Here is a 12,482-nt window from a genome sequence, read left to right on the forward strand (position 1 = left end):
TGCACCGGGAACCAGGAGGTCAGCTGTCGCCGATAGCTGACACTCCCCTCTTGCCGGCCAGCGGTCCTTTGCCGCTGATTTCGGCGCATTAACCCCTTAAATTCTGCGATCGGGTGCAATCGCCGAATATTAGGGGTTTCTAACATATCGGCAGACCCCCGTCCGAAATCGCGGGGTCTGCCGATAGTTAGTATGGCAAACGGAAGCCAAACAATGGCTTCCGGGTCTGCCATGGACAGAAGCCCATCAGGACCAACCTTCGGCTGGTCCTGATAGGCTTCCTGTCAGAGTGACAGAAAGTTACTGTGCCGTTCCCGATGCACACTGTCGGCGACAGTGTGCATCGGGAACTTGGAGATCAGCTGTCCCCGACAGCTGACACTCTCCAGTGTTGCCGATCAGCGGCTCATCGCCGCTGATTTCGGCAATTAACCCGTTACATGCGGGGCTCGATTGCGATCTCCGCATGTAGCGGGTTTGTAGCGCATCAGCAGCCCCCATGCAATCGTGGGGGCTTCTGATGCTTGTGATGGCACCTGGGGGCCAGACAACAGCCCCCAGGTCTGCCATGTATGTCAGCCTATGAGGATCAGCCTCTGCTGATCCTCGTAGACCAACTGTCAGAGTGACTGTGACGTCACACTGACAGTTGGAATACATTACACTACCTAGGTAGTGTAATGTATTCTAGCAGCGATCAAAGCTGCAGGTCAAAAAAAGAAAGTGTAAAAAGTAAAAGAAAAGTTAATAAACAAAAATATAAAGTGTAAAAAGTAAAAAAAAGTTAATAAAAATGTTTTATAAAAGTGTAAAAATAAAAGGTTTTGTTTTCCTATAATAAGTCATTTATTATAGGGAAAAAATGAAAACGTTAAAAAAAAGTACACATATTTGGTATCGCCGCGTTCGTAACGACCCAATCTATGAAACTATAATGTTAATTTTTCCGCACGGTGAACGCCGCAAACAAAATAAACGGAAAACTGTCAGCATCGCTATTTTTTGGTCACCACCCCTCCCAAGATATAGAATAAAAAGTGATCAAAAAGTCGCATTTACCCCAAAATGGTACCAATAAAAACTACAACCTGTCCCGCAAAAAACAAGACCTCCCACAGCTTTTTTGACGAAAAAATAAAAAAGTTACGGCTCAGAATAGCGTGTCCCAGAAAATAAATTATTTTATAGAAACTTAATTTTATTGTGCAAACGCTGCAAAATTTAAAAAAAACTATACACATATGGTATCAGCGTAATCGTACCGACCGGCAGAATAAATTAAAACGTAATTTATTGCGCACGGTGAAAGCTGTAATAAATAAAGAATTTAAAGCGCCAAAATCGCTGTTTTTTGGTCACCCTAGCTCTAAAAAAGATCCTGAGGGGCCAAAATGCTCACTATACCACTAGAAAAATTCCTTGAGGGGTGTAGATTCCAAAATGGGGTCACTTTTGGCGGGTTTCCACTGTTTTGGTCCCTCCGACGCGTTGCAAACACGACATGGCACTGAAAACCAATCCAGCAAAATCTGCGCTCCAAAATCCAAAAGGCGCTCCCTTCCTTCTGAGCCCTGCTGTGGGTCCAAACATCAGTTTACGACCACATATGGGGTATTGCTGTAATCGGGAGAAATTGCTTTACAAATTTTGGGGTGCTTTTTCTCCTTTATTCCTTGTAAAAATGAAAAAATTCTATGTTTCCACAGAAAAATAGGTGATTTTCATCTTCACAGACTAATTCCACTAAATTCTGCAAAAAAACTGTGGGGTCAATATGCTAACTATACCCCTAGAAAAATGCCTTCAGGGGTTTAGTTTCCAAAATGGGGTCACTTTGGGGGGGGTTTCGGCTGTTTAGGTACCACAAGACCTCCTCAAACCTGACATGGTGCCTAAAATATATTCCTAAAAAAAGGAGGCCCCAAAATCCACTAGCTGCTCCTTTGCTTCTGAGGCCTGTGTTTCAGTCCATTAGGACACTAGGGCCACATGTTGGATATTTCTAAAATCTGCAGAATCTGGGCAATAAATATTGAGTTGCGTTTCCCTGGTAAAACCTTCTGTGTTACAGATTTTTTTTTATTACAAATGAATTTCGGCAAAAAAAATGAAATTTGGAAATTTCACCTCTACTTTGCCTTAATTCCTGTGAAACGCCTAAAGGGTTAAAATATTTTCTGAATGTGGTTTTGAATACCTTGAGGGGTACAGTTTTCAAAATGGGGTGATTTATGGAGACTTTCTAATATATAAGGCCCTCAAAGCCACTTCAGAACTGAACTGGTCCCTGAAAAAATAGCCTTTTGAAATTTTATTGAAAATATGAGAAATTGCTGCTAAAGTTCTAAGCCTCGTAACGTCCTAGAAAAATAAAAGTACGTGAAAAAAAATGATGCAAACATAAAGTAGACATATAGGGGATGTTAACTAGTAACTATTTTGTGTGGTATTACTATCTGTTTCACAAGCAAATACATTTAAATTTAGAAAAATTTGACGTTTTTCACAAATAAATATTGAATTTATCGACCAAATTTTTTCACTAACATAAAGTACAATATGTCACGAGAAAACAATCTCCGAATCGCTTGGATAGGTAAAAGCATTCCGGAGTTATTACCACATAAAGTGACACATGTCAGATTTGAAAAAATAGGCTGTGTCCACAAGGCCAAAACAGGCTGTGTCCTAAAGGGGTTAACCACAAATCCACCATTGGAATACCATAACACTATGGGGGAAAGTTAACAGCGTCCCTAAGCCAGTTTTATGGAGTAGAAATGTCGCAAAAGTCACAAAAATTTTACTTTTGGCACATATTACCCGATCTTGGCACTATTTTAAAAGGGGGTTTGGCCACATAATTTATTATTGACTCCTAGAAAAAGAACTGGCTAAAATGTTTTAGCAAAACATAAAACAAAATAAAAAAAAAATGTGTGTGAAACGGGCTTAAAAATATTAAGGGGTTATTACCATTTTATGGATATGCCAGCACTTTATGATCAGTGGGGGTCCAACCTCTGGGACCCCCACTGATCCTAAGAATGATCGGGCAACAGCGCTGATTTAGGGCCTGTTCACATTAGCGTTGCCCTTCCGTTGAGGGGTTCCATCTGAGGTTTCTGTCGGGTTAAGTCGACTGCGCTATTGATTCCGTCAAAACAACGGTGACAAACAGAAACCTTTAGCAAAGTTTCCGTCACCATTGAGATCAATGATGAGGGAAAGGGAAGCTAAGGTTTCAATTTACCTTTCCATTGTGGGGTTAACCCGACGGAAACCTCAGACGGAACCCCTCAACGGAAGGGCAACGCTGATGTGAACACAGCCTTAGCTGTGTGTCCACTTCTAAGTTTTCACTGTAACAGTGAAGGGGCTGGAGAGGTCAGTGCGCTACAATCATAAAGTTATAACATATCCTAGCGATATGCCTCTCTTTTATAACATGGGAATACCCCTTTAAATGTGGTAGGGCTCCATTATCTTGAGCTTACATGTATGTTGCTTGTTTCAAAAGTCCATCATATGTGTCCGGGTTTACATGATAGATCTGATAACCCTAACTTTGAGGGAGAAGGTTATCTAAGATACATCATATGGGAGTCTGTGGACCTCGCCCTCATAAGCGATTAATAGACTTTGTTACTGTTCCCTCTATAACAGGGTATCAAGATTACACTAAATACTAACTAGCAATTAAAATGTGAAAATATATAGAGATTCTACAATTAAACTTACATCTCACTTATCTACTCTTTTAGAAGGATAATCATGGGTATCATGAATCCAGTGGGTTTAAAAGATTACTTTTTTTTCTCTTCGGCTTCCGTTATCATGACACTAGTGGGTCGAAATTATCACTTTTTTCCTCTTGGGTTTCCATTTCGACAGCAGTATTTTTTTACCTCTTCGGCCAACATAGCACTTTCATACCAGCTCTTTTAAAAAGGTCGTCATGGTTACCATGACACTATTTAGTTGCTACTATGATATTTCTGTTATAATTTAAAGAGGTTGTCCACCGAATACAAAAAATGTTCACAGTTGCTATCCAAAGAGAAGTTAGGCTGCAGAGTCACATCATTTCTGCAGCAAGATCAATAGTGACCTCAACATCTGAGTGGTTAGATGAGGAAGGCGAATTTACTTGTCCCCTGATCGCCCCAACAAAATTGCAGCATTCTGACTGATTTTTATGGCAGCTGTAGGCCTAGGGAAGACCGCCAGATGTGCCTTCTATGCTTGATTATTAAAGGGGTTATGCAGGGAGCAAAAACTATTAGAAGTGTACTCAATGCAGTTTGTGAGTACACTCGTAATATACATTCCGGTCCCCTGTCGCCCTGATTATGAGATTTTCATAGATTTTTGTAGCGCTGCCAGGGGACCGGAAGTCTAATTGCACAGACTTCTTTTATGACGATACGACTCTTTGTCACGTGACCGACCCCACTGCACTACTGCTGTATGTGATCGCTGTACTACTGCGCGTACATACAGTGCAGCGGGGTCGGTCATATGATGAAGAGCCTTATCGCCATTAAAGAAGGCTGTGCAACTAGAATTCCGGTCCCCGGCAGCGCATGAGTGATCCAGCGATCACATTGTAATATCCCCTAGGGGAACTAAGAAAAAAGTTAAAAAAAATGTAATACTATTTTTGAAACTATAAAAATAATAAAAGTTAAAAAAAAATCCTTTTCCCATTTTTTTTCTCTAAAATAACGTAAACAATGAAAAAGAAAACATAATAATAAACTAGCAATAAATCATTATTTATCCCGCAAAGTAAACGCCGTAAAAAAAAAACACCTGAATTTCTGCTTTTTGTCACCTTGACTCCCCAAATAATTAAATAAAAAGTTATCAAAAGTTTCATGGACCCCAAAAAAAGTTATTGGTTTCGGAATATGAAAGTAGTAAAACTTTCTGTGTAGCAGTCTGTTCTCTCCAACTTGAACACAGAGTATTATTGTTATGATGGGGGTAGGGAAACAGACAAGTGAGCCCTAATCTACCCGCCACTCAGTCCCTGCCTACTTGCAATGACCCGCCCTAGGCGACGGGGTACAACTGGGCGACAGTCCCTACGCTCAATAAGTGCACGACGGACAAACAGACAAGGGTACACAGAAGCTAAGGGAAATGGGGCAGTTGCCCACGGCAACACCGTGAGCAACAAGAGTGGTGAACGAGCCGAGTCAAACCAGGAGTGTACGAGGTACCAAACGCAGAGCAGGAGAGTGGTGAACAAGCCGAGTCAAACCAGGAGTGTACGAGGTACCAAACGCAGAGCAGGAGAGTAGTCAGTAAGCCAGGGTCAGTATGAAGCAGGGACAAATAGTTCAAGAAGCTGCAGCAGGGCCAGGAAACCAAACGAGAAGAATCACAAGCAAGGAGGAACAGGAAAGGCAGGTATAAATAGACAGAGGGCGGGAGCTAGCTCCGTCTGGCCAGGCTGTGATAGGCTCTCCCACTCCTAAGCCTGCCATCCTGAGTGGTGGAAGATGGAGTCAGTCTCACAGACATAGAAGCAGGTGCAGACTGATTACCTATGGGCGTTGACACAGAAGCTGTGCCTGGCAGATCCTTTACAATTATATATATATATATATATATAAACATATATATATATATATATATATATATATATATATATATATATATGTATATAGAAACTGTAAGTTTGCTATGCTAGGCCTTCAAAGATTTGCCCTACATCAACAGGGACAACACAGGCCAGGGCCGGCATACGCATCCGGTGAACCTGGGCAAGTGCTGGGGCCCTCTTCCCTTGGGGGGGCCCACTCGTCCGCCAGGTGCTGACGCTGCCGTAGTCACGCCATCACTGTCCATATATGGACAGTGATGTCCGGAGGAGAGAAGAAGTCTCAGGCAGAGCGCTAGCGGCTCTGCTCTGAGACTCCGTCTCTGGGAAAGTCCCTGACATCACTGTCCATGTATGGACAGTGATGTCAGGGGGAGAGAAGTACTCCCAGGCAGAGCGCTAGAAATGGCCCTGCTCTAATACTCCGTCTCTGGGGAAACCCCTGACTCCTTCTCTCCTCCTGACATCATTGTCCATATACGGAGGAGAGAAGGCATCCCAGGCAGAGTGCTAGAAGCAGCGCTGCTCCGGGACTCCATCTCTGGGGAAGCCCCTGACATCACTGTCCATATATGGACAGTGTTGTCAGGAACAGAGTAGTGTCCCAGGCAGAGTGCTAGTAGCGCTCTGCCCGGGGCTTTGGCTCTGGGGTTGCCCCTGACATCACTAGCTGTATATGGACAGTGATGTGAGGGGCTTCCCCAGAGCCAGAGTACCGGAGCAGAACCTTTACTAGCGCTCTGCCCGGGACTTCAGCACTGCTCCGGACATCACTATCCATATATGGAGCAGAGCAGGAGTCCCAGGCAGAGTGTTAGTAGTTCTCTGTCCGAGACTATGGCTCTGGGGTTGCCCCTGACAACACTGTCCATATATGGCTGGGGATTCCAGTCCTAGAGGAAACCCCAAGGGCGCTACCTACAGGGAGGGGCTGTTTGGCACTCCCAGTTAGGGGGCTGTGTGGGGAGGAGGGGGCTGTGTGGCACTACCTGGGAGGAGGGGGCTGTGTGGCACTACGTGGGAGGAGGGGGCTGTGTGGCACTAGCTGGGAGGAGGGCGCTGTGTGGCACTACCTGGGACGGGCGAGGTGTGGCACTAAATTTATGGGGGTACAAACTGGGGGCCTAACTTCTATATGGAGGCATAAAGATGGTCTATCGTCTATATGGGGTCACAAAGTGACGTTTTCTGCCATTTTACTGCCACCGTGAGTTCCCCCACAATGGTCTCGCCCAAGGGCCCATGTAAACCTGCAGCCGGCCCTGACACAGGCTTTAAGTGTTAAAACTTCTGCCATTTTTACTTCAGCTCCATGTGTCTTCACCAAGTGAAGGTTACAATGATAGCAGTGACATAATGAATAACCCTCAAGGCCTCACTGTTGGATAGAAATCTGAAAGTCATATCATAACCCTATTAGCATATCAGGCCTTTAAGAAAAACCTATACTATACCAGGGTGCTGGAAGAGTTACTGCCGATCGTTTAACTCTTTCAGCACCCTGGACAGTGACTATCCCCTGACGTCGCCTAGATACGCTCCCGTAGTTATGGGTGCACACACGTAGTCACCCGTAATTACGGGAGCCACATAGACTTCTATGGGCCTGCCCGTGCCATTATTACGGCCTGAAATAGGACATGTTCTATATTTTTCAACGGCACGGGCACCTTCCCGTAAGCATACGGGGAGGTACCTGTGGCCAATAGAAGTCTATGGGCCCGTAATTACGAGCCGTAATTACGGCCAGTGATTACGGGCGTTTTTACGTTCGTGTGCATGGGGCCTAAGACTAGGTCTGTACCTTTGCTGCCACTGAATGTAAATAAGAGTGTTCTCATTCACTTACACTGAACATTCTTAAAAATAGTGAGAAATTTAAGCACAAAGTATATTAAAAAAGTGTGTAACTTTTAAATTATACAGTGATTAATCCTTATTTATAGAACTACCCCATTTAATACACAACTCCACCAGGGCCACTACTACATGATGGGTACAAATGTTTTGTTACTTTCAATTCTATAGTACAATACACAGTCGAGTCACATTATTATGACCACCTCCTACTTTTTACATCGGCAGCGCGTAGCCCATGAAGGAAGTGATGTGTCGTGGGCTGGCTTGGTGGGTATATAAGGTGTGCGACAGGCTGTCTGAACACATATCACTCGTTGTTGCCATGGGTAAAAGTGGCGATTTATCAGAGTATCAAAAAGGGATGATTATTGGCTTTCGGGCCAAGGTTGGCAGTATTTCTCATTCAGCGCAGATTGTGAACTGTTCATGTGCTGCTGTGGTGAAAGTGTATCGTGAGTGGACAATAACCGACATGAAAACTGCAGAGCACCACATGTCATTGATATGGGAGGTGAACGTCAGCTGCGAAGGTGAGCGTGGGCTGAGCGACATGCTACAGTGGAGCAGCTCACCGTGAAAATCAACCAGGAGGCTACCAGACGTGTGTCTAAAACAACCGTTCAGCAAAGTCTACTGCGTATAGGGCTCCGAAGCAGACGGATGGTCACTGCTCCTATGCTAACAAAGGTGCATTGGTAAAGAAAGCTGCAATTTGTACTGCAGTATCGGATTTGGACCACCAATCATTGGCAAAGGGTTGCCTTCTCCAATGAGTCGCGTTTTCTGCTTCATCGAACAGATGGATGTTGGCATGTCAGGCAAGAAACATCAGAGAACAAACACCCTGCAACCATTGCTGGAAGAACACAAGTTGGTTGCGGCAGCGTTATGGTCTGGGGAATTTTTTCATGGCATTTTCTGGGCCCACTCATCCATGTGGGAGGCACTCTGAACCGATTTTGATCTGAATCCATTGTTGCAGATCACGTCCACACATACATGTTGTATGTCTTCCCTGGGGCAGATGGAATCTTTCAGCAAGACATTGCGACACGTCACACGGCTAGAAATGTCCGACAGTGGTTGGAAGAGCACGACCAAGGCTTCCAAGTACTTCCCTGGCACCCTAATTCGCCAGACTTGAACCCAATTGAGCATCTATGGGACCACCTGGATCATCTTGTTCGTTCTATAGATCCGCACACTCCAGCAAATGTGGGATGCACTGCAGTCAGCATGGCTCCAGGTACCTGAGACAACCTACCAGCACCTTGCTGAGTCACTCCCAGCCCGTCTAGCTGCTTTCCGTGCTGCACATGGCGGTTACTCTGGATGTTAGCTGGTGGTCATATAATGTGACTCGACGATGTATAAAATGCACTACATATAACTGCATTTTAGAAAAGCCATCATTTTTCTAAAGCTTTTTATGATGCAGTTTAAATTGCCAGAAAATTCTGTGTGTGAAGATCCACCCTTCATAGTTTCAGCATACACTAGAAGTAGTAGTACTGGACACCAAGGGGGTATTTATTAAATGTTCTATGCCAGTTTTCTGCTGCAGAAAAGTCGCAAATGCATCAAAAATGACAATTCGAGCAAAAAATGTCAACTTTTCATGTGTTTGCGACACTTTAGAAAAAAGTAGGCAAGGCCTAGCGAAAGGAGCAGGACCACTCTTGACGCCCGTAGCTGACGTAGATTCCCCTTTCTGGCACATGGACAGCAGAAGGTGCAACAATTTCTAAATAAATTAGCTGCATCCTACTCATGCAAGTCTAATACTAAGTTTGGTGTTTTAAACGGGCCAATTATTTGGTGAAGTAGCGCCTGTACGAACATGTGTTACCAACCATTGCCCTGTGTAAACAGGGCAAAGATCAGCCGACGAACAAACAAACGCTCATTCATCGGCTGATCGCATCTTTTATGTGGCTGTCACGATGGGTGTGTGGACCCACTGGGCCGTACCGGCATAGCAGTTGGCCAAACAGGATACCAAGGCAAAGTCTATAGCTCGAATAAGGGTACCTGTGGCAATACAGACAGTAGCGATGGCAGGCTCGCATGGGACCTTGGCAGCAGGCAGACACCAGGCGCAGTGAAATACAGCAGGCGTAGTATACGACACAACACGACTCCAACTCTCACACAGTAACAAGGTAGCACAGGATACAAGTAGCAGGAACGGTAACTTGAAAACACTAAGGGACCATTTGCAAAGACTAACACGAATAAACACAACAACGCTCAGGAAAATGAGTGAAGAGGCAGGGCCCTTCTTATAGTCCAGGGTGATCTGGGAGCAATCAGTCAAATCTAAAACATGTCTGGCCCTTTAAGGCCGGGAATGAGCTCGAGCACGCACCCCTTTGGTCACTGCAGGACAGGACGGCCGCGTCTGCTGGCATCTCTGGGGAGGAAGACCTCTGCAGGATGATAGGAGTCTGCAACCGCGGACATTACAGTGGCCAAACAAATGATCGCTGTATAAACAGGGAGATGTGCTGCCGATATGATGCAAATGCATGGGGACGAACAATCGCAGTAAAACTTATTCGTCCCCATACTTAACGATCGTTGCTCCTTGTGAATGGAGCAAACGAGTGCCGAATGACAAGCTGTATTTTCGATCGGCGCTCGTTTAAGGTGGCTTAACATGGGCGATATCTGCCCGAGTAAAACCCCCTTTAGTAAATCTGCCCCGAAAGCTTCAGAGATAGAGGCTTTTGGCAATACAGTGCTTCTGTCAGCTGTATCTCATGTTTGACTTCTTGCTATTGCCTACATTTATGCTGCCTTACCTAGAAAAAGTACAAAATTATTCTTTCCATTAGACTAAGTGACAACAGATGTCTACTTTCTCAAAATAAAGTGTTCTTCTTCTGGTCTTGGATTTTTTTGATAATGACACGTGGGCCTAGGGGAAAGTGGGGGTTTTCTCTTCAGTAGTTTAATTAGTGCATAACACCTGTCCTAATTTGCAGGGGGACTAAAGCCCAAATGTATGTGTTGCTTGGACTGAAGAATAGAATCATTTCATAAGTAACTCACATTTTTTCCCTACTGTGATAGTGACGATAGGCTTCATTTTGTTTTTCTGTTTTTCTTTGCAGTAATTTAATATTGCCAAACAGTAACTGCAGCCACTTTATGTTGTTTTTTTTTTTTTTTACTATACTGGGTACAACTAAAGTGTATTTCCTTATGGGTCCACCAAGGTGAGCAATAGGGTGGGTATGACTATGAAAACAGCTTCTTCTTCTTCAGTACAGCAGACATAAAAGTCGTGGCACATACAGGTTTTTTCAATCTGAAATTCACACTTGTATATATTTGTGAATTTTGAATTATACATTATCTAAATCTGTCAATAATACTTTTGTTAACCCATTTATGTTGATCATAAATGGGTTAACACCTCATCATTGAAAAGGATAGCAAATATTTAATTATTCATAAATAATCCCATTAAGTGCATGTGACCGAAAAATGGCTTGCAGACTATTTCTAGACATGGTTAATGTACAGTGGTTTTGTATTCCCTTATATTTCCATCATCCTTTACATCTTCATATGATTCCTTCTTTTAATTTATGAAATTCTAGACCTCTCTTTTTCTGTTTTGGTTAGAATTTGTCTAAGATGAAACTGCAGTGTAGTACAGGCTTATCAGGCAGCACAGAAGTTTCACTGCTATGATAGATAGATAGATAGATAGATAGATAGATAGATAGATAGATAGATAGATAGATAGATAGATAGATAGATAGATAGATAGATAGATTTATTTTTTTTCTGCACTAAACACGCTTCAACAGTATGGCACATAACTGCCTCAATAAGAAAGCTATTTAGTATTGTATGGAATAGAGCCGATACAACAAGTTCTACTTTTTTCTACTATTACATTCCAGCAACTGCCCTGTATACAGATTGTTGGCATTCAGACATGTTAGTACATAGAGTTCCTATATGAGACACGTAAAAATGCCTGATAAGTGTTGGTTCCAACTCTGAGACCAAGTAGCGTAGCTATCAGGGGGGGGGTAGTTGCCCCGGGCCCACTGAGATGGTGGGGCCAACTGCAACTGCTCCCGCCATGACCACCTGTCTGCGGGGGCGGCAGCACACACCAGCTGCCGCCACCCCCTCCCGCACTAATTGTACCTGCGTCTATAGGACGCAGATACAATTACATTCATAAGCGCTGAATAGCCGGGCGCGTTCTGTGCCCGACCATTCAGCGACCTAACAATGACGCTGATTGGCAGGGCAGAATTACGTGCCCCGCCAATCAGCACCTTTCAACTACGCTATCGCTTCCGTTGTTGAAAGGCGCTGATTGGCGGGGCAAGTTCTTCTGCCCTGCCAATCAGCGCCCTTCAATGACGCAAGCATCGTTCAGCCCCAGCAGACCTACTCAGAAGAGAGCAGGCCTGCATTGACACAGGACGGCGCGAGAACAGGATCAAGGTGAGTATGTAAAAATTTCACTTAAAAGTGTGAGTGCCATTCTCTACGAGGAGAGGCTATATGTGGGACACTATCTACAGGGGGGATATATGTGGGGCAAGATCAACGGGGCTATATGTGGGGCACAATTTACAGGGGGGGCTATATGTAGAGTGCTATCTACAGGGGGCTATATGTGGGGCACTATCTACAGGGGGCTATATGTGGGGCACTATCTACAGGGGGCTGTACATGGGGCACTATTTACAGAGGAGCAATATGTAGAGCGTTACCTACAGGGGGCTATATGTGAGGCACAATCTACAGGGGGGCTATATGTAGGGCACTATCTACAGGAGGATCTATGGGGGCACTATGTACAGGCAGCACTGTGTGTGTTTGTGTGTGTGTGTGTGTGTGTGTGTGTGTGTGTGTGTGTGTGTGTGTGCGTGCGTGCGTGTGTGTGTGTGTGTGTGTGTGTGTGTGTAACACAGTGTATGGCGCTATTATATTTAGTTGCGTAGTATATAGTACTATTAGATTTAAGTGCGTATTG

The sequence above is a fragment of the Rhinoderma darwinii genome, chromosome 2 (assembly GCF_050947455.1).
Source record: "Rhinoderma darwinii isolate aRhiDar2 chromosome 2, aRhiDar2.hap1, whole genome shotgun sequence".
Lineage (NCBI taxonomy): Eukaryota > Metazoa > Chordata > Amphibia > Anura > Rhinodermatidae > Rhinoderma > Rhinoderma darwinii.